The sequence below is a fragment of the Hemitrygon akajei genome, unplaced genomic scaffold, assembly GCF_048418815.1.
Source record: "Hemitrygon akajei unplaced genomic scaffold, sHemAka1.3 Scf000119, whole genome shotgun sequence".
Lineage (NCBI taxonomy): Eukaryota > Metazoa > Chordata > Chondrichthyes > Myliobatiformes > Dasyatidae > Hemitrygon > Hemitrygon akajei.
The window spans coordinates 331,591-338,213 of record NW_027332005.1 but is presented as its reverse complement, the minus strand read 5'-3'; the positions used below and the strand labels follow the sequence as shown (position 1 = coordinate 338,213).

The 6,623-nt window shown below is 42.6% G+C and overlaps 1 protein-coding gene across 1 annotated transcript in view; it reads left to right on the top strand.

Moving 5' to 3' along the window:
• Nucleotides 1-406: 406 nt before the first annotated feature.
• The window catches only part of LOC140723565 (NACHT, LRR and PYD domains-containing protein 3-like), a 40,698-nt gene continuing 34,481 nt past the window's right edge, over nt 407-6,623 (top strand). The window contains exons 1-2 of the mRNA XM_073038137.1: nt 407-482; nt 3,329-3,496. The gene's annotated coding sequence lies outside the window, so the exon portion shown is untranslated. The remainder of the gene's footprint in view (nt 483-3,328; nt 3,497-6,623) is intronic.

Genomic DNA, 6,623 nt, shown 5'->3' with positions numbered 1-6,623 from the left:
TACCCTATCTCTGTATGATATTTTCTGCATTCTTCTGGAAAAAAAAAACACATTTCTGTTGCTGCTAAGTTTTTTTGGAGTTCAGGTGTTACAGTCCATGTTTCGGAAACATACAGCAAGATTGACCAGATGTAACATTTTAGTAGCCTAAGCCTTGTTGTCATAGAAATGTGTCTGTTGGTAAAAATGGGTTTCATTTTTTTGGAAACACGAGTGAATCTGCAGATGCTGGAAATAAATAAAAACACAAAATGCTGGCAGAACTCAGCAGGCCAGACAGCATCTATGGGAGGAAGCATCCTGATGAAGGGTTTCGGCCCGGTACGTCGTCACTACCTCCTCCCACAGATGCTGTCTGGCCTGCTGAGTTCTGCCAGCATTTTGTGTTTTTATTCATGTTTTGGACGTTGGTTTTGGCAATGGCAATTCTTCTTTTTCATTTCTACTTTACTTCTAGCATCTTGTGATATAAAGCTACCAAGGTATGTAAAGCCGATCTTTTGTTCAATCTCTTGGTTACCGATGGACAATTGGCAGTTGGGAGTATCCTGCCCTTTTTATATTTCCATATATGTGTTTTTTTTTACCGTTGATGGTTAGACCAAAATCTGCACTTGTTTGTACTAATTTGTCTAGGAGGATTTGTAAGTCTTCTGCAGCACTTGCTATTAGGGGGGTATCGTCTGATTATCTTATATTGTTGATGCAAACACCTCCAATTTTTATCCCATCTGTGTCTTCTATTTCTCTGAGAATCATTTCAGTATAGATATTAAATAATTCCGGTGAGGCAACGCATCTCTAACTCCCCTTTGAATTTTAGTCTAACTGCTTATATTATCATCAATTTTTACAGCCACTGTTTGGTTCCAATATAAATTTTGAATAAGTCACTTATTCAAAGAACTGGGATTAGCTGAGACACTGCCGCATATTACCGGCAGCAAAGAGCCCTGGGAGAGTTGGTGCTTGAGATACAATCTTGGGATGGGGGCTCCAGGAATATGGAACTGTCAGTGTTTGGGCTTCAGTCTACGTTGGTGCTTTTACAGATGCGGCTCAATGAAGCAGACGTCTCCGGTGGCTGGATATTGGTAGCGCGAATCTCTCAGTGTGAGATGTGCGAGGCTCTCGGTGAGGGCTGTGACCCTCTGGGGTTGCATCCTGGGATACCCCACATGTTTTGACCCAGATAAAATGAATCAGGGAATCAAGTTGTCCGGGTTTGTGAGATATTGAGCGAGTATTTCTGTTCTGTGCTCAGATGTTTGGTTCTGAATTTCCTTTGGAAGCAAAGCAGAGAATGAGTTCCCGTTCCATCCCTCACAGGGAGAGGCTGTGATTAAATACCCTGTTTTGTGTTTGCACCGGTAGAAATAGACCGGGGTTTCAGAACTGAATTCACATTTGGACATTCCCCCTCACTCTCACCTGTCTATCTGCCAGTGGGAGTCAAAGAGAAACTCTAGATGCTGAAGATACAGAACATGGAACAGTACTTCACAGGAACAGGCCCTTCGTCCACAATGGTGTGCCAAACCAGCTGAAAATAAATTAAACCCCCTCAAAAAAACTAATGACTCCTACCTACACAATGTCCGTATCCGCTGAATCTTCCTCACATCCATGTGCCTATCTAAAAAAAACTAATGACTCCTACCTACACAATGTCCGTATCCGCTCAATCTTCCTCACCTCCATGTGCCTATCTAAAAAAAACTAATGACTCCTACCTACACAATGTCCGTATCCGCTGAATCTTCCTCACATCCATGTGCCTATCTAAAAAAAACTAATGACTCCTACCTACACAATGTCCGTATCCGCTCAATCTTCCTCACCTCCATGTGCCTATCTAAAAAAAAACTAATGACTCCTTCCTACACAATGTCCGTATCCGCTCAATCTTCCTCACACACATCTGCCTATCTAAACGTCTCTTAAACGCCTCCGATGTATTTGCTTCCACCACCATAACAGACAGCAGATTCCAGGCATCCACAATTCTCTGAGTAAAACAACTTACCCTCACATTTCCATTGCATCTACTCCCTCACACCTTCATTGCACGTCCTCTGGTATTAGACATTTCAAAACAGGGAAACGATACTCCCTGTCTACTCTACTTATGTCTTTCATAATCTTAAAAACCTCTGTCAGATCGTCCCTCAGTCCCGTCCTCTCCATGGAGAACAACCAGAGATTTTCCACTAAAATCTGGATGAATCCATTCTGACGAAAGGTCAGGAAACCGAATCGGTAACATTTTCCCTCTCCCAAAAGCTGTTCCTTACCTGCTGAGTGTTTCTTGTGATTCCCGTTTCTCTTTATTACATTCACATGGAACATTTTAAATCTCCTGCGAATGGATCAGCGCACCAGCTCTCGTTTTGTGTCAGTTGATAGAAGAGTGAAGAAACCACACAGCTTTTACCAGTACATTATCCTGGTACCAATTGTCCTGTATTTTTACCCCGGAAATGCATTCAGTACAGTTGTTGATAACAAGGTTCAAAGAATAATCCGAGGAATGATAAGCATTATGCATGTGGAGCATTTGATGGCCCTGGGCCTGTGTTCAGTGGAGTTCAAATGGTTGGCGGGTTAGGACAGGGGTGATTATTTACACCGACTGAATGACAAGAGGTTTGGTTGCAGTGAGAATGGAGAGGGTGTCTTGATTAGACGGAGAGTCTGGGATCTGAGAGTGCCACCTCAGAATAAAGAAGCTTCACTTTAAAACTGAGATGAGAGCAATTACTTTAGCCAAATGTTGGTTGATCTGTGGAATTTGATGCCACAGAGGGTGGTGGAGGCTGTCGTTGGGTATATTCATGTTCTGGATTGCTAAATAGGTTGCTTGCTATAGCAGGGAAGCAAGAATACGGTGTTGGAAAAAAAAATCCTCCATGATTGATTTTGGAGTAGACTAGAATGACCGAATCACCTAATTCTACTTCTATGCATTATGATTTGTACCTTATACCATGACTGAGTGATGACTTCTTTGTGTCTCATCACAAACAAGAGAAAATCTTCAGATGCTGCCAAGCAACACACACAAAATGCTGGAGGAATTCAGCAGGTCAGGCAGCATCTATGGAAGAGAGTAGAGTCGACATACAGATGCTGCCTAATCTGATATGTTCCTCCAGCAATTTTGTGTGTGTTTCTTTGTATCCCATGTCAGGCTTTGGAAAGTGTAAGGGGCAGTTACAGATTTCTTCACTCGCATCATTATATATGAGTTCAAGATTTAAGTTCCAATAATTTAATTCTTTGTTCTACTTTGTATGAGTAACATGCTTCATTATCTCTCTGGTTAAAGTTAGACCTGACCTGCGAGATTTATTGGAAGAAAAGCCCACGACAGGAAGAAAATCACAACTGAAGACGAGTGAACAGCAACAATGAAGCAGCCCGAAGACGGAGAGCAGCAAATGGAGATAACCCATCTGACTTGGCGTCTCCATTGATTGAGTCAGGAGAGAGTTTGGTGAGTCTTATTTACCCAAACATTGGTCCTTTTGGTATTACATTTCTGTACCAAGGAAGGTAGGAAATAGCTGGAGTGGGACTGAATCAGCCTCGGAATACCAGTATGCGTCTGTCAGACCCAGTTGCACTCACTGCAGATTTGCTAATTACTATGTGAAGCCACGCACATTCCCTCATATTGTTTGCTGATTTCAAACTCTTATCAGTTCTGCTGTTTCCTTGCTTGGCTGTGTTACGTCACAATAATCTCAAAATGCGTTGAGAATTTCCTCCCTTTATAAGAGGTCGCAGTTTTCTCCTGCTCTCGTGATTGCAGAAATGTGGAATTACCGTGAACTACAGCAACATGTCATTGACTCCTCTGTCTATTGCAAGCTGCAACGATATACTTGCCCTCAAGTATGTTGTCGCACAAGCCTCCGCAAACCCTCTGGAAGCCAAATGTCCCAGCACCACATTTCAGTCTTAACTAGCAAATGCCAACCAATAATTTACACTTGTATACCCTGTCGCCATCAAGTGCTTTTCTACTAATAAATTGTCAGAACCTACGAACCTGTGATTAAGCATATTTAGGTTTTATAATGAAGTCATGTTCCCATTTGGCCCTGTACCAAAGGCATGGGTCATATCTGTACATGAGATGAATAAATGTCCCTGCAGCCAGGACTGCTGGAGCTGCCGAGGTCGGATTAAACTCAGTCGTTGCGGGATGGGAATGAGAGTGTTTGGTCAGATGATAGAAGAGTTGATATAAAGGTAGATGCAAAGTTCACAGAGACTGTGGGAGGATCGGATGTGGACAGGGCATCATGTTGTCAGTTGGAAATGTCTTTAATTCAATACAATATGTATTAAGAATACGAGTAACTTAGAACATGGATGGTACATGTTATCACCATTACACAGACCGGACTGTTACAAGGGCAGGATTGGTGTTTGATGCTCCAGGTTTTAATTGTTTCATAATACATATGGAGGGGGTGGGGGTGAAAGGGGGAGAATTGTTTTACTAATTGGGAATCATATGACAGTTACATAAACAGAGGACATCAATGTGGGTGGAAATCAGAAAAGGGAAGGGGGCTATCATTCTGGAAGTATACTATAGGCCTCCCCCAAAGCCACTAGGATAATGATAGCAGATAACTTGGCAGTTTTGGGAAAGGTGAAAAAACGACAAGGTCATTATTATTATTGATCTCAACTTTCATTGTTGATCCCACCTCCTTGTTCCAAAATGTGTCAATAGGGCAGAATGCATTGTGCTTCCAGGAAGGATTCTGACGTAGTATGTGGATGGGCTAACTGGAGGATTTGCCATACTGTATCTAGTATGAGGCAATGATGCCGGTCAGGTGACAGATGTCAAGATGGGTGACCTTTTTGCGATAGAGACCACAACACCCCAGCTTTTATCATGGTCATGGACAAGGACAGTAGCAGACGATACGAGGCAGTATTTAATCAGTGGATGGATAGTTACAATGGTATTCGAAGCATCTTGGGGGTGTAAATTGGGAAAACATTCTCAAAGGGAAATGCAAGATGGAACTGTGAAGTTTGTTTCAGGAACACTTGAATGCAGTTCGGGGTAGATTTGTTCCACACACAGTGAAAGAATGTTTATATAAACGAACCGTGGTTCACAAGGGATGAGAACATTTAAGCAAGAGGGAAAAGGAAGCATTATTTAGGTGCAGTAAGCAACACTCAAGCGAGGCTCTACAGAATTATATGGTATCCTGGAAGGAACTTAAGAAGCGACTTAGCAGTCAAAATGAACTTGAGAAGTTCTTGGGAAGTAGGATGAAGGAAAGCCCAAGGCGTCCTACATGTGGGTGAAGAAGTGGAAGAGGAATAGCTGAGGGTAGGATACTGAGGAGCAAAGATGGAAACATGCCTGGACGATGCAGTGATAGGTGAGGTGCTTAATGAATGCTTTGATTCAGAGTTACCAATGAGATGGACAGTGATTGTGAATATAGCATAATATTGCCATTCTGCTAAGAAAGTGATGTTGGTCAATCTACCAATAAACACCATGTTACTACAGAAAGTGAGGGGTGATTACGGGACATTGACAATGAACATTGCATTCTCTCTGGCCACAGGGGTAGTAACCCATGATTGGAGGCTGTCAAATGTTGTTATGTAATTCAATAAACCCAATGGGTTTAAATCCTGGGGATGATAGACCAGTGAGTGTTACATCGGGGGTGGGCAAACCCTTGGAGCTGATACTTAGGGATAGGAAACTTGAGTAACTGGAGAAGCATAAACTTACTACGGGTTGCCATTTTGGCTTTTTGATGGTGAGTGGAGAAATGGAAGGGCAGGTGCGGGAGATAATTTTCCACAGTATGGACCAGTCACACACAGAATATCTACTAACATTTGTATCGACAGAGACTGATCAGGAATCACTATGGCATGGTGCATGGAAAGTTGTGTTCAACAATACTTTTTAAGGTTTTTGAAGATGATTATCAATGAGGGTGGGGGAGTGGATGTTGTACATTGAACTCCAGTAAAGCCTTTGGCAAGGTGCCTCATGACAGCTTGGTCTGGAAGATAAGGTCTCATGCGGTACAGAGAGAGAAAGTTAGATGGATTCAAAAATTTCCTTAAAGGTAGCAAGCAAAGAGTGATGGTTGAAGGTTTCTCCTCAGAATGGAGGCGCGTAAGTAGTGCTGTATCGCAAAGCTACAAGTAACATTTGATATTTGTTAGTTGATAGCAATGAAGTGAATGCAGGTGCACAAGGCTTGACTGGTCAGTTCGTGGTTGACGCAAAGTTAGTAGATGGTACTCACGGTGAAGATTATCGTAGCTTATAGGGGACCTAAATGGGCAGAGGAGTGGTATATAGATTGCAAAACCAACACAAGCAGCAACGGTTTCATGCAGAGTTTATGATGATGTGGAGGGAGCAGCCAGAGGAAGTGGGTGAGGCAGGCACGATTGTAGAATTCCAGAAGCAGTTGGGATGTGAATATGGAATGAAGAGGCCAGGAGGGAAATGGGTCCAACACAGGAAATTAGCACCATCTAAGTGTACACTGTGGTCAGCATTGTCTCGATGGTCTGAAGGGTCTGTATCTATGCTCTGTTGCTCTGTGACT